At 41.1% G+C, this 23,672-nt stretch overlaps 3 long non-coding RNA genes across 3 annotated transcripts; all 3 read right to left on the reverse strand.

Annotated features, from left to right (window-relative positions):
• Window positions 1-710: 710 nt before the first annotated feature.
• On the reverse strand, window positions 711-2,539 carry LOC148673283 (uncharacterized). Its single transcript, XR_015936175.1, has 3 exons — window positions 2,399-2,539; window positions 2,238-2,290; window positions 711-972 (listed from the first exon to the last, which is right to left on the reverse strand). It is a non-coding gene; the product is annotated as an uncharacterized LOC148673283 (long non-coding RNA).
• A 9,198-nt stretch (window positions 2,540-11,737) lies between these two features.
• On the reverse strand, window positions 11,738-15,809 carry LOC148673284 (uncharacterized). The gene is made up of 3 exons (XR_015936176.1): window positions 15,683-15,809; window positions 12,737-12,848; window positions 11,738-11,837 (listed from the first exon to the last, which is right to left on the reverse strand). It is a non-coding gene; the product is annotated as an uncharacterized LOC148673284 (long non-coding RNA).
• A 1,226-nt stretch (window positions 15,810-17,035) lies between these two features.
• On the reverse strand, window positions 17,036-18,952 carry LOC148673285 (uncharacterized). Its single transcript, XR_015936177.1, has 3 exons — window positions 18,868-18,952; window positions 17,703-17,818; window positions 17,036-17,069 (listed from the first exon to the last, which is right to left on the reverse strand). It is a non-coding gene; the product is annotated as an uncharacterized LOC148673285 (long non-coding RNA).
• Between the last annotated feature and the right edge of the window lie 4,720 nt (window positions 18,953-23,672).

Consider the following 23,672-nt stretch of genomic DNA (forward strand, 5'->3'; position numbering starts at 1 on the left):
ACGACCTCGTTCATCTTTTTTGTGGAGTTTAGAGTCGCGTTTTGGGACGAAGAAGGTGGAGGAGCTGCCACTGCGATGAATGCTTCAGTGAGGAGGAGTGGGAGATTTTTTTCTTTTTTGTATTGCTTGACTAAAAAAAAGTTGCAAATCTGTTATTTCGGCGTAGCACTATCAACGCTCCACCATCGTATTTATTCCCGTACTGCCCATTCCACCGCTTCGGAAATGTTAGGTTTGTGCAACTTCTCATCAACACACGACACTGTGCTCACTCATGTCTCCCACCGCAACAGAATGACGCGTGAGGACTCCTCAGCTTTTGAGGCGAGAATGGTTGCAAGCTGACCCTTGTGACCCACAAAGTTCCGCATTTGAACATAAAAGTGTCTCCTGTTGGAAGAGGTACTGATGTTTGCAGCCCTAGCAACACTCCATGTTAAAATATGTCCCGTTAAATTCAGTTCAACCATGATCTAAGACTCCATGGTGGAAGTAAGACTGAAAGAAAAAGGCGCTAGCTTTCTTGGGGTAGTTTTCAATGCTTCTGAATTTGAATTTTTTATTGATGTGTGTAAAATGTTACTTTGTTCAGTACATCTTAATTTATCCATAACAATCACCTATCCTACTCTTAGTCAGAGGTTTTGTACATAGGTTTTGTTTAGTGTGCTTCCAAGGTTATATCCTGCAGCAAAATGGATGACAACACATGAAAGGAAATGCAGGTTTATTCAACACCTTCTTAAAAGACAAAGCCCATTTTGTATTTTGTATGAGCCTGGTGCTTTCAAGAGTGAAACAGTTTCTTGTACTCCTTGGTTCAAACAAGTTTGGCTGAAGGCTTCATGCCACTCCTGTCATTCGGCTGAGAAGGGTGTTCTGATCATGGGCAGTCATGGCTTCGTAGCTGGACAGTTTCAGTGTGAAGGTGGCAGTGCTAGATGGCAAAGAGCGAAGGACGGTGGAGTAACCCTGTGAGAAAGATGAACAAAAGAAAAATTATTTTTGTAAAGAAATGCTCACTCCCATCACACTCCATTGTTTCCTGATGAATATTTTGTTAAACATGTTTTTAAACAACAAAGCCCATATTGTAATGAAACCTGAAGGACAGACAAGCTTAAATGTTCTATAAAAAATATAAACATTTATTCTGTCACTAAAAACCCTGTCTTTTGCCCCATCTATTCTTCGATAAATTTGAATAGATTAAGACTAAAGACAGCAATAAACATTTAATATAGCATTTGATATTTGAGTTGTATTTTTAAATCAAATTGAAAGAAACCAAACTGATTTTGTTGTTAGCATATTGGTTTAACAAAGCCAATTGTAAAAAACAGCACAACACTTCTTCTAACCTCTATGTATTGTGCCCTGGGCTGCTCAGAACATTTAACAATTGCATCTTTAACTTCTGTCTTGCAATAAGCAATGACTTTTCTTTCTACATATATTACTCTTATGTTTTCTTATATCGGTTTATTCATTTTGGGGACTGCTTTCTAGAAATCAGCCTTCCATCAAGAGCGCTTGCTTCCAGTGCACTTAGTCAACAGCTCACATCCAGCTTTTTGTGAACTTTCTGATTTTATTCTCTGTGGAAGTCTAACAGACACAAAAGTGGGAGAGTTGGTAAAGGTGGAAGTTGGCACCAGGATAGACAATGGCTGGGTGATCATGTGCATGAAGCATACGGAATACAATACGTCCATTTATCAGTCAAGCAACATCACTGGGAGCCTCAAGCTCCAGCCCATCTACATTTAATTAAGGGTGTACCAGAGCAGGCCTGCCACAGTACTTTCATTTTTCATCTTTCACACAATTCAGTTATTGCTTTAATTCATTCACTGATTATGAATAACAGACATTTAAAAAAATAAAGTAGTTTTTAATTAGTGAGCGATTGGAAGCTAAACATTGGAAGCTAAACATATTCCAGATTAGTACTATGAATGTAAAAGAATAACCTAAAAAATGCATTGGTAGAAATATATTACAATATTTAATACTCTATAACTTTCTAAAGCACATACTACATGTATTATTCATTTTAATAAAATAAACAGTCTGACTATTAATGATGTATATTGTCCCCTATTAAGTGTTTGTGAATGTAGATTGTGATTTTAACCATTTTAGACCTACATTTTCAATTAAAAGGAAATGAAATGTTTCTGTTTTAAAATTAGAACTGTACTGTAAAATACAGGACTGCAGACCACAGACAGTACCTTTTGCTCAAAGTCGGTGCTTCAGGGAAGACAGCAACCGCTGTCCAAAGTGTCTGAAATGACAAATCTTTGCATGAGACTCATTGCACCAAGGAGTTGCAAAGCTGGCTCCTTGAAGCATATCACCATCTTACCCGTCTAGGAAAAGAGCAAGCTTGTACCTGGTTTCCTGGGAGGCGTCTTGTGCCAGCCGAGTGGCAGCAGGCAGGATGCGGTTGGTGATATCCCTGGGGAGGTTATGTGCACCCATCCTCTCCACCAGGTCTGCCAGGTGATGAGCCATACACGCCCTCACTCTAGAGTTCAGGTGACTGTGCACACAGAACATTGTATTGTATATTACTGAGCTGTTACTTTGATTGAAACCATATCAACCTGTCACCTAACCATTGGCAATGTGGACCTCATTTTCCAATGCTTAACCAGATTTCTTTTAAAATGATAAAAAAATATATTTAACTGTCTAATGTTGTTTTTATATTTTTTTAAGTACTGTATGTTAGTATTGTATGGCAGCATGGTGGCGCAGTGGTTAGCATTGCTGCCACGCAGTGTCCAATGGGTTCAATTTCGGACCTGGGGTGCTATCTGCTTGTGTGTTCTCATGTGTTTCTGGTGTGAGTGTGCACGTGTCTGTGTCTGTGTGTCTGTCCTGTAACGGACTGGTGACAAGTCCAAGGTTTGGGCTGATTTACACCCGCTGTTTGCAGAAATAGGCTCCAGCTACCCTATGACCCTAAATTGGAGAAAGTGGTTAGAAAATGAATGGATATTAACATTGTAGTAAACATTCTTTATTACATGCTTTGATTTCAAGCTCCATGAAACGTAAATGACCCTTCACAGCTTCTGAAGTCAGACCCTAAGATTCTGGGTATTATTCTATTCTGTATATTTCTGCCCTCACCTCAGACCTCCATTCAGCAGCGCGTTGACTGCACGAGCAGGGGTACAGCTCTGCACCATGCAGTCCAGGGTGCTGTCTACACTTTGTCGGATGAATGTGTTCGATTCTCCGGCTTTCTCTAGCAGCACCTTCACTGTGTTGCCCAGTTCTGGGTCCATCCTTCTCTTCAGGAAGGTGAACACGTCTCCCAGACACACCACTGCCATCCTAGACACAGCTGATCGTAAGTTCTTCACCTGGGGAAAGGCAAACCACCGTCAGCACTGCAGAGCCTCGTCTGTGCCCCTCTCTTGAACCATTCTATATGAATGGTTCAGAATGGATACAAAAACAGTGAAAACCAATCATACAAATGAACAATTAATATTTTGGAGAGATCACACCTCCTGCACGAGCGCCAGGGAAACATCGTGCAGTCTGCTGATCAGGATGGCAGGGTGATGCTGGGACAGACGCCTTATAAAGCTCAGTCCATCAACCTTCCTCTCCCTGAATTCAGTGAACGGAAAAAAATACATCAACCAGGACAAGGAAAGAGGTCTAACTGTATAGAGCTATGGGCAACAAGGTCTGTATTTTCACTAGTCAGAATTGTATTCATAGAAAACGGAATAGGTGGATGCTGATTGTACTGCTTTATGCCTACCAGTCGTCAGAGGCCAGAAACTGAAGGCTCTGGGTGAGGGCCAGCTCGGGCCTAGAGAAGGATTGCAGCCCAGGCTGCTCTGGACCATCTCTAGTCTTCCCTTTAAGGGCAGGGGACAGCTCATCTAAAGGTCACAACAGAGTGGGGAAACGTTCTGTGATCAGTTTGGTCACCACTGATTTGACAAAAGCAGATCGTGAAAGGCTTCTGCCTCGGGGCATCAGTAAAAAAGCTCTAGAAGAAGGAAAAAAACCTGACCTTGAAAGAAAGTGGTGGAAGAAAGTGAGAAAGAAAATCAGTGTAGATGTGTAGATGTGTGGGAGATGCTGATCTGACCTGCGATATGGGGGGTACTCTTCAGAGGGGGAAAAGAGATGTTATCCCTCTCCTCTGCAGATCCATCCCCCCCAATCATGCGCAGGTGTTTTTTAAGACTCCCCACGCTCCTCCACCGGTCCTGGACGTGCCCCATCTTGTGTGTCTGTAATAACAGAAAAGCACAAGTTAACCCTGGGGAATCCTGGCCCAGCTCAGTTTTGAGACCAGCTGGACTAATCCTGGTAAAATTCTTTACTTTGAGTCCTCTGAAATATTTACTGTTGGACCCCATGACATAAATTGTTTCACAGCACTGAATTGTGATTCATAGTATTCATATACATTTACTTGTACTTGCTCCACCTAAAAAAACAGTACTGATGTATTGTCAGTATTGTTAGGAATCCCTGGTGGGAAGATACACGGATCCTGTGCAGACGCAGGCACGGATGATAGATGAGGCAGGCGAACAAACCAAAACGAGAGGCAAGGTCGTAGTCTAAAGGCGAAAGGCAAGTCGTAATCCAGGAAGTTCTCCGGTAGCAGACAGTCCGAGGCGAGAGGCGAGGTGCAAAGTCGAAAAGGCAGAAGGGGAATCCAAAATCCAGAATAAACGAGGTACGGGGAAAAACGCCAGGTAGAGCTCTCAAGGAGTAGACTCAATACCGAGCAGTGGGAAGCAGGTGAAGATGGTTTAAATAGCAGTGCGCACCGCACAGTGAGTGTGCGCAGGTGGTTTAACTCGTGCGGCGGCGTTTGTTAATAATCACCCGCTGCTGGGGCTGATTAGCTCGCTTACGATTTGGTCTTGACTGCCTGGTGGTCGTGACAAGTATCAATGTCAGTGCCAGTATTAGCAAATTAGAAACAGAAATTGCAATTGTGTAGCCAGCAATAAAATCACCCTGGGAACAGGATAGTGAAAGGAAAGGAAAGGATAGTGTTTAGAGTAATGAACTGCTCAGATCTCAGCTAAAACTAAATTGCACAAGAATATATCATCTGTAGCATAAACAACTTGGATTGTAAAAAAAATATCATACAAATTGACAGAACAGATATGATTTAATTTACTTACGTTTTCTAAAAAGAGAAGAACAAAACATTTTTGTAACTACTTGTCACCCTCAGGACTTGGTTGCTGTTGTGTGTATTTTTGGGGGAGTACAGTATAAAAAAAAATTCTACTATAAAAAAAAAATATTATACATATGCATACAGTATATTCAGAGTCTAATCCCAATCATTAAAGACACAAACACAATTTAAAGACATGTCCATAAATTCTATATATATTTTTCTACTGCGTCTTATAAATATTATTATTGGATGCCATTAGAGTTGTGTTCATAACATTTATTTCACTAGGGACAACAACATCCAAGAACTGAATGTTTTGTGAATGCTAGCAATACCTACCTAGAAAAATTTGGTTTAACCCATCTGGTTAATAGGCAGCCTCCTGGCCATAAGACAAGCAGTTTCGAACCCCAGTCATTTGAGTGAACCGAGGGGTAGCTGCAAGGTGGAGATGGGGTGTAGGAGGAATGTTTGAGATAAATGCGAAGGGAGGTGTTGGAGTTCAGTATACTGTATGTAGCTAGTTTTATAATGCTGGTGATTAGGAACAGCTGTGTGAGATTGACTTGTCATTGTTATCCCTCCCGAACGTCTGTTAATATCTTCCATAGTTTGCTAAAACTAAGGTTGCTGCTGGAAGAGGTGTTAGTAGGGCCAGCAGGGGGCACTCAACCTGTGGTCCACGTGGGTCCTAATGCCCCAGTATAGTGATGGGGACACTATACTATAAACAGGCATCGTCCCTCGGATGAGACGTAAAACCGAGGTCCTGACTCTCTGTGGTCATTAAAAATCCCAGGGCGTTTCTCGAAAAGAGTAGGGGTGTAACCCCGGCGTCCTGGCCAAATTTCCCATTGGCCCATACCAATCATGGCCTCCTAATAATCCCCATCTATGAATTGCCTTCATTACTCTCTGCTCTTCTCCCCACTGATAGCTGATGTGTGGTGAGCGTTCTGGGGCACTATGGCTGCCGTCGCATCATCCAGGTGGATGCTGCACATTGGTGGTGGTGGAGGGGAGACCCCATTACCTGTAAAAAGCTTTGAGTGGAGTGTCCAGAAAAGTGCTATATAAGTGTAAGCAATTATTATTATTATTATTATTATTATTATTATTATTATTATTATATCTGGCTAGCCTTTTTGCATTTTATTTTGAGTTTCCTCTATATTTTGCTGCCGTAACATAACTTACAGCCATATGACGGCAACTCTATAATGCTGCTGATATAATTAAGTACAGTACATAGATGAAAGTGCCATGCAAGGGATTTGATAGGTGTTTTCTAAAAGCAAGCTAAAGGCTTTCACAAGTTATCCACCAGAGTCTACAAAAATGTAAAAATGTTTTAATTTCTGAGATAAATATCTGCGTCTGATCATTGTAAGCAATCTGGCCGGTCCCAAAATGATCAAATCCGTCAGATACCAAATATACTATAGATGGAAAAAGAAACATATTAGTCCTGTATCATTATTATTTCCTATATAGTGAACCCCTGAAGACATTTTTGCTGTTTGTTATTATTGGGTCAATTCATTTCCAGGCTGTATTTTTTATATCTAAATACTCTAATATTCTATTCCAGAATACTGTCTGTATAGGGCTTCAAATACTATAGTTGTGAATATTAGGTCAGTACGTAGACAGGACTTGATCATAATATACTGTAGTTACACTTGTGTGCTATGGCATTACAGTATACAGAGTACATATGCTGATGGAGACATTATTACTAATCTTGATTGTTTTTGATGTCTAAATTGTTTTTGATGTCTTGATGTGAAGTGTTTATAAATAAATATACTGTAGAAGGTATTAAAAAAAACTAGGACATTGGTGAAACACAAAAATGAAAGACCTACAGAGCATTTTTTGAAACTCAAAAGTTTTGTTTGTAAAAAACTCAAAACAAAGCAAAGAGAAATAAAGGCCTCTTACTCACCTCCTGGACCTGGGGGTAACTGTTCTGTTGGACTGCCTGCCCATAGACTCGCGCCAGGGGCTCGACACTTGTGTTGCCAGTGCTGATGCCTTGCCCAGGGCACGACATCAGGCTCTGATGAGAAGCAACACGAGTGGAGCTCCCCAACACTCCTATAGAGGCAAAGTGACCAAAGCAATGTTTTAGTGAGTTGGAATATATGATTTAATTACATGGTCTGATAGGCATCACTGAAATGGACACAACAATATTAAAGTAATAATGTGATAATAGCCAGATTAGACTTAAAGCAACACACCAAATTGAGGCTCAGAAATTATACCAACAAATTGTTATGACTTAAAAAACATCACATCTCTCCCAAAGTTACACATTTGTTGACACAGAGTCTATCACAGTCTATCATCATGATCCAGAGTCACATTGACTACATTAGATTAGTTAAAGCTTGCATTCCCATCTGATATTATCATTCCTCTGTGGGCTAACTATCACATAATGCATCACATAACGCATAATTTAACAAAGAATCAAAGCTTAATAGTTAATTTTCCTCTGTTTTTCCTCAGAAAATAATAATAGGAGAAGAAATCACGTACAGTAGGTTGTGTTCATGCATGGGAATTTGACCAATTGGAATGGGATGTCTGTGTTTTAAAATTATCCTTCAGAGCCAGTCCTTGTTATCATTAGTGACATCTTAACCAATGGTGCAGCCGACTCACGTCTGGGGATTCTGGACACTCTGCGGGGCACTCGGGCCGGGGGTGTGGCAGCAGGAGGGGACACCACTATCAACCTGTCCTCCTCAGGCTCACCAGGCCCTGCAAAACAAAGTCCGCATTTCTCAACACCCTTCACCTGTCAAAACCCACAACAGCAGACACACTGACACTCATGCCGAAGTACAAATGCCAAAATCAACTTAGAAAAATGTGGGCAGGTGTTATTCTTTATTTCTTTATCTCTAAATAAGACCCAGTAGGCAGCAATAATGAACAGCTACTGTGTTTTCAGTGGACAAAGACAGTTTTTTCACTCAAGAAAATGACTAGGAAATGCAGTAATCTAGTCTAGAAAAGAAAAAACTGAAACAGACTGCCCCATTCAAAACCTAAGCTGTAATGTTTAATTACTGTTCAGTTTTGCCCAGTCTCACGGCTGGTTTCTCAGCACACAATCAAACACACAAGCAAACACATTCAAACAAATGACAGGCCAGCAGCTCCAGCTGTCAGCACCTTGGTTGGGGCTGTCCTCCACTCTGGAAGCAGCCATCAGCTTTCTGGAGGGGATTCCAGCCAAGCGAGGCCTTGCTGCTAAAGGAGGGGAGTTATCGGACCTGCAGGCAAGACACAGAGACATAGAGGACAAAAGTGAAAAAAATAATAACGATCAGCACTGCTCTGACAGTTATCTTTACAGAGCTGGAACAGAGCTGTCAATTTTGTGATCCCCAACCCCACAGGCAAGAATGTTGTGATGTTCACCGCGCCCTCCACAAAGTTTAATCTGTACAAAAAACATTGTAAATATAGGACACTCTCTGTCAGTGAGACATTAAAAAATCACCATGTTCACAGCCCTGCTATGGAGCATGTAAAAGCCACTAAAGAAAAAGATGCCAGCATGATCCACAAGCAGACAACTTCATCATTCTGAATATGTTAACTAACTCAAACCTGAAGAAGGCTCCACAGCCGAAACTTTGTGTTTTCTTTCTTCTCTTTTCAGCATGGAATAAATCTCTTAGTTGTTCCTTTGAAGCCTACGCATGCTGACGCAGCTGAACTAAGTTAACTGTTGCTTTTAGTATATTTTGTTTTTTTTTGTTTCAGCTTTTTTTGTAGGCGTTGTTATTTGTAAAGGTGGCGTGTGTCTGTGGGCCATGAGCTGTTGTGGACTGACCCGGCTTTGATGCCATCGAGGAAGTTGTGTGGGGGTGAGCTGAGCAAGTCTTGCTCCTCTGCCACAGTGTACTGCAGGAACCTGAGGGAGTTCGGCCTCTGAAGAACACAAAAGACACAAGCCTTTAACATTCCTTCTCAGTTCCTAACCCAGCTGGGCTCTCACTGCCAGTGCATTCGCACAACTTATTGTACTTTTTGTGCAAAGCAAAATAGAAAAGACTTGGGAATGAAACCTTGAAACCTCCTGAAGAACATAACCAAATAAAACTACACAAGCAAGCTCTTATCCCTTCCTTTTTCTGCACATTTAAATGATGATATGTGGGTAAGAAAGGCCCTGGTGTGTTCTGACCTCCTCGTAGTCCACTGCCTCCTCTTCTCCATAAACCTGCAGGTTATTTTCCGTTGGGCGCCCTGTCTGGCCGGCCTTTCCGGAGTCCCTGGGCATGCCCTGGTCCCTGTCGGGCAAGGGCTTTTCGCCTCTAGAGATCGGGGGCACGGGTTTAATCCCACTGAATACACAGCGGCAGGTTGTGGAGCACATCTGAGAGGCTCTGAGGAGCTCTGGGAAGGTCCTTCCCTGGGCTTCACCTGAAGAACACAGACAGGGCTTACACATACTGTCTGAACATAACGTTCTGAGAGGAAACTATATTTCCACTTCACCTTTAAGAAGAATAAAGGGTGAGGACTGCTTGTCTACTGTGAAGGCTGTAGTGGTTAGTCAGGATGGCAGTCTTCCTAACAAGTTGCCATTGTTGCTAAAACACTACATCAAGTCCCCTGCTCTTTCACCACATGGAAGTCAAGTTGTGCAAATCAACCTGACTGTAACCACTACCAGTCTTCCACCTCTCTCTCTGTCAGAAGGGTTGGTGGGGCTCAGGAACTGCATGTCCGAGTCCTCTCCACCACTGTTCTGTGACATCCTCAGGAGCCCTTTCTTCCCTGAAACCTGGGGCTGGCAAGGCTCTGGGATAACTGGGTGGGGGAAGCAGAGTTGCTGGGGTTAACAAAAACAAAACCCACCTGTATTCTGGCCAGAATCTACTGCAAATGAGTTTGCTTACTCTGAAGGAGCTCCTTGGGGTTTTCTCGGTGAATCTGGAGATATCATCACCTTGTGAGCTTTTGTCACCTGATGATCTACTGCCTTACAGAACCAAAACTTCACACCCAATACTCAAAACTCTGTCACGCCATCTGTTGGTGTGTTGGTACAGCTGGAACTGTAATGTGTACAGTAATGTGAACTGGCATGGCCACACCTCAGAGTTCAATAAATCCTGGGTTGTGCTGTTATCTCTAGCGCGGCTTGATTTGTGCCCATTGTCTACAGATCAGTTCACAAGTCCTTGAGAGTTCTAAAGGTCTTTGAAACAGATTAGTTGTTATTAGTTATAATAACATTTCTTTTCAATGCTGCTGGAGAATCCTGGATCAGGGATAAAAAGGTAAGTTTATTTTTGTTTTGTACAGTTACGAAGGTCGGATGTCAGAAAGAAATAGTATCAAGTCTGTAATAAATCCCTCTTTACAGGCCATGAGAGAGTTTTTGTTACCAGTGAGCTTTTGTACAGTATGTAACTCTGGTACCAGTCCCTGTTATCATTAGTGACATCTTAACCAATGGTGCTGCCGACTCACATGTGGGGATTCTGGACACTCTGCGGGGCACTCGGCCCGGGGGTCTGGCAGCAGGAGGGGACACCACTATCAGCCTGTCCTCCTCAGGCTCAGCAGGCCCGTTAGAATAGATCAGTTGCTGTCCCACTTCACTCACATCTGAGGTCACCCCTGCAAAACAAGGTCAAAATTTCTCAACACCCTTCAGAAATGTCACCCTTTTCACCAATCTCACAACACCACAGCCCACAGTAGCAGACACACTGACACTCGCACCAACCTCAACACCAGGAGGGCAAATGCAAGAACCGACTAAGAAGAAAAATAGGCAAGTTCTTTATTTCTTTATCTCTTTAACTCTAAATGAGTCCCAGCAGACAGGAAGTTTCAACCTCTACTGTCCTGTACTGCTCAAACCTAGAGCTGTACTGATTAGGTTACTTTCCATTTTGCCCAGTCCCACAGATGGTTACTCAGCACACACTCATACACACAACCAAACACATTCAAACAAATGACAGGCCAGCAGCTCCAGCTGTCAGCACCTTGGTTGGGGCTGTACTCCACTCTCGAAGCAGCCATCAGCTTTCTGGAGGGGACTCCAGCCAAGCGAGGCCTTGCTACTGATGAAGGGGAGTTATCGGACCTGCAGACAAGACACAAATGGAGACACAGTGGAGAAAAGTGAAAAAATGATAAACACTGCTCTGTCATTTTTACAGAGTTGGAGCAGTGTTGTCAACTGTGTTCACTCCCTTGCCAAGTTCACAGTCCTGCTTTGAAGCACATAAAACCACAAAAGATGCAAGCTTGGACAACAACAAGCTAATTTTATCAACACTCTTCACTCCAGCCCCCACAAAAAAACAGAAAAGATGTTTCTAAAAGTAGTAGGCTACCTGTGTGGCAGTAAGAAAAAACTGAGTAACAAGTTTGGAAAACGAGCTTCAGTGCACTGTTTATAAAAGCCACAACCGTCTTGAGCTGTAAGGGCAGCATTTTAATTGCTCTGAATGTGTCTGCAATGTGTACATTTCTGAGAGCCGTGTGTCATGGACAGACCTGGGTTGGGCGTTTGGCGGCACAGGCTTGATTCCATTGGAGAAACAGCGAGAACGCACAAGCGTGGCTTTAGTTAGCACAGGGCAATTCTCAAGGGCTTCACCTGAAGGACACAGTAGGAAAGGCATTCATGAAAAATAAAAAAAAGCAACTAGATCACATTTATTTTCTAACCACTTTATTTAATTTAGTGTTGCAGATAGCACGCCAGGAAGTGAGCCAGTGCTCACCACTGTACCACCATCTGGAAGGAAAACTAAAAGATACTCCAGAAGCAGGGTTGAGAAACATTGCTTTAATACTGATCAGTTACAAATATCAGTCTCTGAAGAGGAATAATCTTACTCCCTAGCTTGCTGCCAAGTTCAGAACAAGCTGCTACTGTATTTTGCCATGACAGAGTTTGGGACAGGGGAGAAGAAATAGAGGCAGCAGAGGGCAGATGCATTGAAAAGCCAGGAATCAACAAAACAGGTGACCACACAAACACCAATAATGGGAATCAGTGCACATTGGCAAAGCAGGTTAATCCCATCAAAGCTCTGTTAATTTAGTCTTAATTTCAATTTATCTTGATCACATCCTCAGCTCTGACAGGGACAGCAGAAAATCTTTTTGTTCAGCAACTGCTAATCATGCAAGACCTCTCAATGTGCCTGGTGTTTCATGCATATAGCACTGCACACGCACAACCCACTTCACCTCCTCCAGCCCTGCCAACATACTGCATGTTACTGACACAGACTACTCCCTACCAGGAGCACATGTCTTTTTCCTCACACAAGGAGGGAAATGTACTTCACTTTCTTTTACCACACCATGGACAGAAATGTTTGGAATGATTTTGGTGGAGTTAATGCAAGCCTAAATTACTCCTTTTTCTCTGGATTCAGAATTAGCTAAAGAATTCAAAATAGACTGTATACACACTGATAACTACAGTTCTCAACTCATTACTCAGCCTGAAATTAATAGTCTAGAAAGTATAAATCAGGTACTTACCAATGCGTTTGGCACGTTTGGCATTTTTCTGACTTATATTCATTGTTCTAGTGAACTGCAGGTCTTTCTCAGAGGAGCCACTCAGTTGGGGAGACCGGGGATCTCTGTCCATCTGAGAGGCAGGAACAATGAAGTTCTTAGTGCTTGTTAATGCTTAATGTATGATTTCCAGAAAAACAGCAGTTTTTGTAGCAAATGCATGTTTTACTAATTTACATATTTTATCATTTCCATGTACTGTAATTGAATCTGAATATCCTTAAATATTTTATGTAGAAAGAGTGCAAGAGACATTTAAAACATGTAGATCAGTTTTAGCTACCATGTTGACAGACAGCTGATATAGTGATAATTTGTATTCAATTTCAGTACAGTTCTCAGCTCATCATCTCCACTTTCATTTCTTTGGAGAACATGAACCTGAGGACTCAAGAACAGTAGAAGCTTATGTGATCTCCTTCTCTTCCAAGGAGTCCAAACAGTAAAATCCTGTTTGCTTCAATAAAATGTCCAAATTTGGACAGTGATATCACTGGATCCAGTCTACTTACTTAACACAGTTTTCATTACAAACTATTCTGATTTGCTACTTTAAAAATGACAAGTATTAAAACTGACACTCAAGCAAAACTCCTCAAAGAGTTGTGATGTGTTATCTGTACTCAACTCAAGCATTACAATAGTAACATCGCATATTGACAGATGTAATGGAATGTATAAATCAAACACGAAAAATATGGGATTACAAACATTCAGACCTGTATAGACTGTCCAAAATGTCCAACTGTCCAAAATGCAGCAAACTCTAAGCAGGCAGTTCTATTCTATAATTTACAACTGGAGAAACAGTAATAGGGGGCTGTACTTACTGCTAACATTATCTATTTGCTGATTTGTACTTGCAGAGTTTATAAGCAGCATGTTTATAAAAGATGAATGTTAATGCAACTCAGCTCCTTGATGATTTAAAAAAAATATTAGACATACAGATTGTAATCTGAAGAACAAAGAGAAGCCACCCCTAACTGTATATAGATCCCATTTCTAGCTGCTACTTCAAGGAGCCCAGATTGGGCCTTAAGACACCTAACTAGGAATCCTGTTGAAAGCACCCACAGCTCTCCAAAGTAACAAGCAGCCCAGCCATTTTATTGAAGCATCAATACCACGGCATGTTTCAATAATTAATTCTCTTTTAGTTTCAAGTTGTGGCTCTTTTGCTACAAAAACTGCTTGACCCTATCTATCTACACTCCTTGGATTTTTAAAAACTAGAATATCTCTCACATCTTTCATTTGTATGGATTCACCAATCGACTGAACTATAAAAGTCTGAACATTTAATTACCTAATGTAAGTTTAGAGGTATGGTGAATACAAATTAATGCAGTATTATAAATGAGATTTTACTACTGTTGCAAACCTTATGTATTGCTTCAATGCTGAAGGGAGTAAGCTACACACTTCTTGTTTTATACCCAAACATTTTGTTTGTAATTTTATTGTTCTAATTAACATGAAAAAATCATCATAAACACCCAGATGCCTATAGTACAATCCTGTCTGGCGATTGATATTACCTATGTGATATGTATACCGATTATTAATCTTTATTTTACATAGCAGTTTTCAGAAAACATTGTTTCTTAGGAAAGTGCACATTCAGGAGAGATCATTGTACCAAATAAATCAATATACAGAAGACAACATGCAGAATACATCATAAGATCTATGTGACTGCCAGGGTCTTAAGGTCAGATCTGAAAACAGACTACAAGGTGAGACTACTAGAAAGCCTTATCATGCACTGTTCATAATCTGGTAGAGAGGACAAAAACTTGGCAATATCAGAAGAAAAGACAGTGTGATCAGGGAATTAATTTATTGGGACCATAAAACATAAGAAGAAAAAAAGGTACTTTTTGAAGTCTGAAAGAAATTCAGTAGAGATACGGATTGTGCATAGAGTATGTACTGTATTTCATGACATGGGTGACGTTTTCTAGAAGAACTAGACAGAACTGGCTACTAGATGTTTAACGGGAAAGATTTATTTTCTTAATACGATGTGTGGTTCTGGTGTAAAAAAAACGTCTTACAGTAGGTGAATGAAGTAAGCACACATTCAAAAGTAACAAGACCAGTGCTCGACTTCACACCCCACTGTTTTTTTTATATCGTTTTTGGATATGTTTGTATTTCTATTGATAAAAATATGAATGAAGATACTGCTTCGCTTGAAAAAAACGTTTCTGTTGCTCCGATCCTCGGACAATGATGTGTTTGCGACTTCCATCTCTTACAGGCGGTCGCATCGGTTCACCACGTGCTGGAAAGCGTCGCTACACCCCCATGCCCTCCCACAAGTTTTTACAAATCTTGAACTGTACAAATTTACATCTTCATTGATATACACATCGATTTTAATCAAACGAATTCGTTGCTTTCAGGATAGTTAAACGGGAGCTCATTCTGGTGCTCTCATGCTTCTTCCTCTGCATACCTTCTGCACAAAGTAGCGTGTAGAAGGGCACCGTTTGCACGACATTTTACTGAAGCTGGTCGTAACGGAAAATCGACAGATTTCCGCGGACACCCAATGTAAAAAAACAGTATTTTTTACCACTTTGGTTACACAGTGTAGAAACAAGCAGTCCAATTCAGAAAATAGACTTCGCCTGATCTTTACCAAGTTGCAGGGTTGCAGATGCGCAGTAACCGCACAAAAATAAGACTGTCGCTGCCATGCAAGTTTTTTTTTTCTGCACCATAGTTTACTGTTCTTGTGTTACACGCACGTCATATTAATTTACTTTTAAAATATTACACCAGACTATTTCTAACTAATAGAAAAATAGTGAAACACTAATGTTATACCAGATAAAGTCTCAGTGAAAGCAACTTCTCTTAAAGGGTACTGTAACTACTCCTAAAATCTATAGGTACCTTTCTGCTTTGCTGCGGTATTCCTAATCCGGGAAGGTTTTGCTGCAATAGTTTGCCACTCTCTTGACCATTACTACCGGGCGTACAATACGTTTTTTTTTTATATATGCCCTGACGAAGAGAATGAGCTAAAGCAATAACCTACAGTATGAGAAACTACGATCATTTTAACCCCTTGAGCAATCCGTCACTCTCTCAGTAATAATGCAATTGTGAGTTCAGAGATGACGCGCTGATCGCTGCGTGGCGCTTTACAGATTGAGCACGTGACCTATATAAGACGCGATCTGCGAAAATGACGTTCAGGTTAATTGAAAACAAATGCTCGGGTGAAAAAAATATTTTGCAACTTTGGAATTTGGAAAATGCAATTCCAATTACAAAATCCGACCTCGTTCATCTTTTTTGTGGAGCTAGAGTCGCGTTTTGAGATGAAGAAGGTGGAGGAGCTGCCACTGCGGTGAATGTTTCAGTGAGGAGGAGTGGGAGATTGTTCTTCTTTGTATTGCTTCTTGACTAAAAAAAAAGTTGCAAATCTGTTATCTCGGTGTAACACTATCGATGCTCCACCCTCGTGATTATTCCCGTACTGCAGTTCCACCCCTTCGGAAACGTTAGGTTTGAGCAACTTGCTCATCAGCACTGTGCTCACTCATGTCTCCCACCGCAACAGAATGACGCGAGAGGACTCCTTTGCTTTTGAGGCGAGTACGGTTGCCAGCCGACCCTTGTGACCCAGAAAGTCCCGCATTTGAACATTAAAGTGTCTCCTGTTGGAAGAGGTACTGATATTTGCAGCCCTGGCAATATTGCATGTTAAAATATGTCCCGTTAAACTCAGTTCAACCATGACCTAAGACTCCACTGTGGAAATAAGACTGAAAGAAGAAGGCACTAGCTTTCTTGGGGTAGTTTTTAATGCTTCTGCATTTTAATTTTTTATTGATGTATGTAAAATGTTACTTTGTTCAGTACATCTTAATTTATCCATAACAATCACCTATCCTACTCTTAGAGCTTTTGTACATAATTTATTAAGATAATTTTAGCTGGTAATTCCAAACTTTGAAGTCAGTTTAGTGTGTTTCCCAAGTTATATCCTGCAGCAAAATGGATGACAACACATGAAAGGAAATGCAGGTCTTTTCAACCCCTTCTTAAAAGACAAAGCCCAGTCTACATTTTGTATGAGCCTGGTGCTTTCAAGAGTTAAACAGTTTCTTGTACTCCTTGTTTCAAACATGTTTGGCTGAAGGCTTCATGCCACTCCTGTCATTCGGCTGAGAAGGGTGTTCTGATCATGGGCAGTCATGGCTTCGTAGCTGGACAGTTCCAGTGTGAAGGTGGCAGTGTCAGATGTCAGAGCGCAAAGGACTGTGAAGTAACCCTGTGAGAAAGATGAACAAAAGAAAAGTCGTTTTTGTAAAGAAATGCTCACTCCCATCACACTCCATTGTTTCCTGATGAATACTTTGTTAAATATGTTTTTAAACAACAATGCCCATATTGTAATGAAACCTGAAGGACAAACAAGCTTAAATGTTCTATAAAAAATATAAACATTTATTCTGTCACTAAAAACCCAGTCTTCTGGCCCGTCTATTCATCGATAAATTTGAATAGATTAAGACTAAATTGCAGCAATAAACATTTAATATAGCATTTGATATTTGAGTTGTATTTTTAAATCAAATTGAAAGAAACCAAACTGATTTTGTTGTTAGCATATTGGTCTAACAAAGCCAATTGTAAAAAACAGCACAACACTTCTAACCTCTATGTATTGTGCCCTGGGCTACTCAGAACATTTAACAATTGCATCTTTAACTTCTGTCTTGCAATAAGCAATGACTTTTCTTTCTACATATATTTCTCTCATGTTTTCTTTCATCGGTTTATTCATTTTGGGGACTACTTTCTAGAAATGAGCCTTCCATCATGATTTCAAACGGGTTGAAGAAATTGTATTGTGCTACATGATTATTCTAGTCTTCATCTTTTCCTTTTGAGCAAATGTTACCTTGTGCATACAGCGAGACACACAGGCTGAGACCATGGCCATTGATGTCCCAGGCTGTATGCTGACAGAGTAAACTGTAGTGACCACATCCTGCACCGGGAACCCCAGCAGTGGACCTGGAATTACTTTGAATGGCATTGGAGAATCAGGAAATGGCTGCATATGTAGAAAGCACATGGACAAACATGTAAAATTGCAGCTTTTTAGAAGCTTTTTTGACAGTGCACCTACACATCCACATCATCATTTGATGATGATGATGTTATCCGGTCAGTCGGATCCGACTCTCTGCGATTCTATAGGCCATCTCTCGCCACGCTTTCCGGTCTTGGACTTTCCCTTTCAGCTGTTCTATACCTAAACCAGTGTCCGTTTTGTTGGCGTCGAGCCACCGCGTTCTTTGGTGGCCTCGTCTTCTTGTTCCACTGACCATTCCAAGCATATTTGCTTTCTCCAATTGCCGGAGTCTGGTGATCTTTCCCTAAGCAAGATTTCTGGCTTGATGCGCTCCAGAACCTCTTTATTGGTGACCCTTGCTGTCCATGGTATCCGTAACAGTCTTCTCTAGCACCAATAGCTTGAAAGCATCCATCCTCTTTCGGTCAGCTTTTTTCAGGGTCCAGCTTTCACACCCATACATCATCATTTAACACTACCTAATTCAAGCTGAGTAGTTCAGAACCTCTCTTCAGCTGTGTATACACCATAAATATGAAATACTCCTTACCTTAGTTAATTAGACAGCATAACATATGAAAGTATAATTCTAGAGGACTTATAAAATGTACAGAATGTACATCACTATTTCAAACACGTCAGTAAAAATTGACACCCTAGCACCAGAACTTGATCTCCACTACTGACTCTTAAGAAGTTAAATGAAAAGTTGTTCAAAACAAAAGATATGTAAACAACCAGAGTTTATGCAAACTGTAGTGCTTAAAAATAATGCTTCAAGGTGAGCCTTCACATATATGACTTTATTATTGCAATATCAAATGGGATAAACATTTTTTGGACATTTTGTCATGCTATAGTACACATCCTCTATATTGGAAACCATTCTTGGTATCAGAATCTGAAACTGACCCAAATAATGGTGCTTCAATAACCAAAGAAAACTGCCTGTCACTGATAGCCCAAATCCATTTAAGAGCCCCGTTACCTTGGAGATAAGCACTTTGTATTCCATTCTCCACTGCCTCTTTCACATCCAAAGGAAGCTGGTCTTCCACACTGTCCTCAAAGCTGATGGCAGGGGCAGCAGTGGAGCTACCCGCTGCGCAGGGGCTCACTCCCAGCTCAACTGTCACCAGGTGTCTCTTGTCTCCAATGCTTCTGTCAAGTGTGTCTGACAGAGGAGAACAACAACACTCAGGAATAGTTTCAGAACAGCAGGTTCTGCAGCAGATTAGAATGGGTCAAGCTTCTGTAGAGGGTAGGGAAATGAAAAAAAAAACGAAAGCATTTTCTACTAACAGACACAGAAAAAAGAAACAATCCATACTTTCATAAATATTGGCTGGAATGCACACCAGGCAGAAATGCTGACACATGATTTGGGACACCTAAAAAAACTGCAGTCATTTTGCAGAACACACATCCTATATCCTTGTGAAGAGGAATTGTGACATGTTATCAATGATGAGCCCTCTAAGAAACTGATGTCCACTGATATACTGTACAGCACAAGCAATTGTTACCTGTCAAAGTGAAGATATTACTGGCATATTGTGCCGAGGTGTGAATGTGATACCTGTGGTGGAAACCGACTGCAAGATGGTTTCCCTGTAGGCCACCTGTAGTGGTCCAAGGTGAGTCTCAATGCCATATTCTCTTCTTATTCGATCATTAATGATCTCAATGTGTAGCTCCCCCATTCCACACAGTACAGTCTTTGAAAGAATAAGGCAAATTAATTTGACAAAACAGTAGAAATTAAGGTGCTGAATTACAACAGTTAGCTGTACCAAGGTGCTATTGCTTGCGTTGTAACAACTTTGGAGTCTGCAGGGCACTTGTGTCCTGCTAATGCCTTAGCCCTTCCTTAACAACATCAAAAGACTATGGTCGAAAATTAGTTTATGTTTACTAAATAACTAGGCATGAACTCCCATCTCTTCTCACTTATGGTCATAACTGGATCTTAATCCCACTTAGGCTCATATAGATAATAAATGAATCCTTCTGCACATCCAATCACACATTATACAAGGATAGCATACACCCCTGAGTAAGGGCCCCTTAACCCCCACTGCTCCAGCGGTGCTTCATACTGTAAATGGCTGACACTGCGCTCGAGCCTCAAGCTTCTCTCCCAGTCCGTGTCTCATGGAGAGCAAGTTGGAGTATGCAAAAAGACAAATCCCTTATACAAGAAGTTGAATATGGCCAATAAAGTGATCTTTTCTTATACAGTAAATGGCCAACCATAACTGAGTTTCCTTGAGTGGAACATAAAACTGAGTTTGTTAGATGCCCATCTTTTACTGTATCATTGAATTCTGCATCAATTAATCATTCAGGTTTATCTGAGCTATAGAAAGACAGACAACTCCACACTAGACATATCAAAGGAAGGTGTGCACATTATCTTTACTCTTTTTCTACAAGCTGAAAACATGGGAAAATAATATGAGTAGCACAGGGACAAATCCAAACACATAATCCAGGGACTTAGTCAATTGGAGAAGCACTGAGTCCAGTAACTAGGGAAATCCCAGAAAGACAATCCAAAAAACAAAATCCAAAGAGAATGGTCAAAAAGGCAGGAGCAAAGATTAGGAACCAGCAGATCAATCAAAAAATTTAGAAACACACAAGAGGATACTTTGGGAGGCTTCTCAATAGGGAGCATAAATTGGCGTGAGGGAACTTTAAATACTAAAGGGAAAGGGACGTGGTTGGATAATTGGTCTGGGAGTGAGAATTTATGGAACCTGGTGCATGTGGGAGTGTGATGGGTTCAATTAGGAATGAGATTGTGAAACAGTGGGTTTGGGAATGTAATGGCCTTTGTGAGGGAGAGTGTGGGGTGTGACATTTAGCATGTCCTCTTTTTGAGACCTAAAACATCGGTCTGACTGGGATTTATTAAATTCAAAAAATTTTCATTTTTTGGATTTTGTTTTGCTTGTTACTCAGACTGTGAAAGATACATAACTCTACATATTTTCATTAGTTCCATGGATTACCGGTAGATGTTTTGAACTTACACGCAGCGTAGCTTGAAAAGGTTTTTGTGTGTGTGTGGCTGTTTTTATGATAGATAGATACTTTATTGATCCCGTGAGGGAAATTGCAGTGCAACAGCAGCTTTACACAGTCAACACAGCCACAGTGTAACAAATGATACAATAATAATAATAGTACAATACATACAATACAATCAGTACAGTGAGGGTGCACTAAAAGAGCTACTCACAGTCCGGACACACAAAGAACAAACTAGAACAGAACAGTAAGCAGAAAAATTGTATCACACATATGAATATACAGTAAATATAGATGTAAATATAGATATAGATATAAATATAAATGTATTGCACGGGTCCCTGGCATGTATTGCACAAAAAACGGATGTAAACGGGAAAAGAAAAGAAAGAGAACAGATGTAGCAGTAGATGTGTAGATGCGTTCAGTCCAGAAACAGGTCACTGTCAATGTTGCCTCTGCTCAGACACAAGGTGGATGAATTGTACAGTCTTATAGCAATAGGCAAGAATGACCTCCTGCAGCGCTCCCTGTCGCACCGTGGATGAATCAGTCTATTGCTGAACGTGCTCTTCATTTCTACAAGCCTGTCATAGAGGGGATGGGAGATGTTGTCCATGACAACATGATTCTCCTCTCAGCCACTACCTCCAAGGGGTCCAAGTCAGACCGTATGACAGAGCTTGCTCTCCTGATGAGCTTGTTCAGCCTTTTAGAATCCACTGCTCTAATCCCAGGGCCCCAGCATACCACTGCGTAGAAAATGGCGCTCGCTACCACTGACTGATAGAACATATGTAGCATCTTACTACATACATTGAAGGACCTGAGCTTCCTCAAGAAGTAAAGTCGGCTCTGTCCCTTCTTATAGATGGCCTCGATGTTCTTAGACCATTCCAGTCTATCGTCGATGTGCACTCCCAGGTACTTGTATGAGTCCACCATCTCCACGCCACTCCCATGGATGTAGACAGGAGTAGGTTTGACCTTTTTCCTCCTGAAATCTACCACCAGTTCCTTTGTCTTTGTTACATTCAGTTCCAAGTGGTTCACCCCAGACCACTCCACAAAGCTGCTGACCAGTCCTCTGTACTCCTCCTCCTGCTCACCCTTGATACATCCCACAATTGTACAGTCATCTGAGAACTTCCGCAGGTGGCATGACTTTGAGTTGTGCTTAAAGTCCGAAGTATAGGAGGGTGAAGAGGAATGGAGAAAGAACTGTCCCTTGAGGTGCCCCTGTGTTACTCACTACCTGTTCAGACACACAGTTCTGAAGTCTCACAGACTGTGGTCTGCCTGTCAGGTAGTCAGTGATCCACGAGGTCATGGAGGCATCGACTTGCATCTCCTCCACCTTCCTCCTTAGAAGTAAGGGCTGGATGGTATTAAGGGCACTGGAGAAGTCGAAAAACATGATCCTTACAGTGTTGCCAGCCCTGTCCATGTGTGAGTATGCCCTTTGCAGCATGTAGATGTTCGCATCCTCCACACCAACTCTGGGCTGGTAGGCGAAATGTAGGGTTTCTCATGGCCATGAGAAATAGCAATGTTTAATTTGTTTCATTATATTTCAAAATGTTTCGTTAAAATGTATCATTTTTGCAACCAATGAGGACTTCTCCTAAGTTATGATGTCTTCATTTTTTCCTTAGATGTTAAGACTTCTGTTGTTTTAAAAGGAAAAAAAAACTTTACATTTAAAATAGGGTTATATTTTAGTTTTTTCCATGTTTGCCAATATGGAAGAGAAAAAGCAACCCTGCAACTGTTCCATAGTTCAGTAAGAAGTTTAAAAATAACTAGAGAGTTTAAATTGATTTTTTGATAAGAAAAAGTAATAAAGATTCATTACATTGGAGGCATGTGTCAAGTGTCAATTCATTATAAAAATGGAAAACTTTCACAACCCAAAGCAAGGCTGGGAAAGGTCAGAGGACTTGCCTCGTGTGTAAAACACTGTAGGGAAAACCGGTTCAGGGACGCCAAATATGTAATCATAGTGGCTCTCTGAAGGCACCAGTTCTGTAGGGTTTGGGCATTTACTGAGACAACTATTAATTGTAGCAGTAAATCACAAAGTTGATTCTTTTGATGGCTTTAGAATCCAACCATGCGACATAACTCAAACAACGCACACACGCAGGTACTAATACACGAGGATACATTTATTAATACATAGAATATGCATATAAAACTAACAGATCTTATCGAGAGGGTTATCAGAATACAAAAGGTATATTTTCAGTCAGTTACGAAGTGTTACACATATCAAGAGGACATACGTTCAGTATATCATTCATTAAGACCGTTTCGTAAAGTGAACTTGGTTACAACTTCTACATTAGATACTCAAAACAAGTACATAACTCTTAGGAATTAAATTGATATCAACTGGTTGGGATAACAATTGAATTCTCGAGCTGTAATGCATTGAAGTTGAATACTCATCCAATCTTTGGGGATTCAGATCTCCTGCGGGCACAAAGGAACAGTTGCAGGCTGTTGCTGTCCAATCCGCGCTCTCTGGCTCGGTGCCAGGCTGTGCTGTGCGGCTTGCGACGGTGCGCTGCTGATGTTCACTGTTGGCTTTAACTAGCAAAGTTTGTGCACAGGAGAAAAGATGACTGTGGGTCCCAGCAAGTCAGGAAGAGGACCGGTTCGTTCCTGATGAAGAGCTAGTTCTGAATAGTGATTCAGCTGTCCACAGTTCCGACCTGTTCACGAGGCCTGCTGCTGGTTACTCTCTGGCAACCT

The sequence above is a fragment of the Lepisosteus platostomus genome, chromosome 4 (assembly GCF_059453375.1).
Source record: "Lepisosteus platostomus isolate fLepPlt1 chromosome 4, fLepPlt1.hap1, whole genome shotgun sequence".
NCBI classification, from domain to species: domain Eukaryota; kingdom Metazoa; phylum Chordata; class Actinopteri; order Semionotiformes; family Lepisosteidae; genus Lepisosteus; species Lepisosteus platostomus.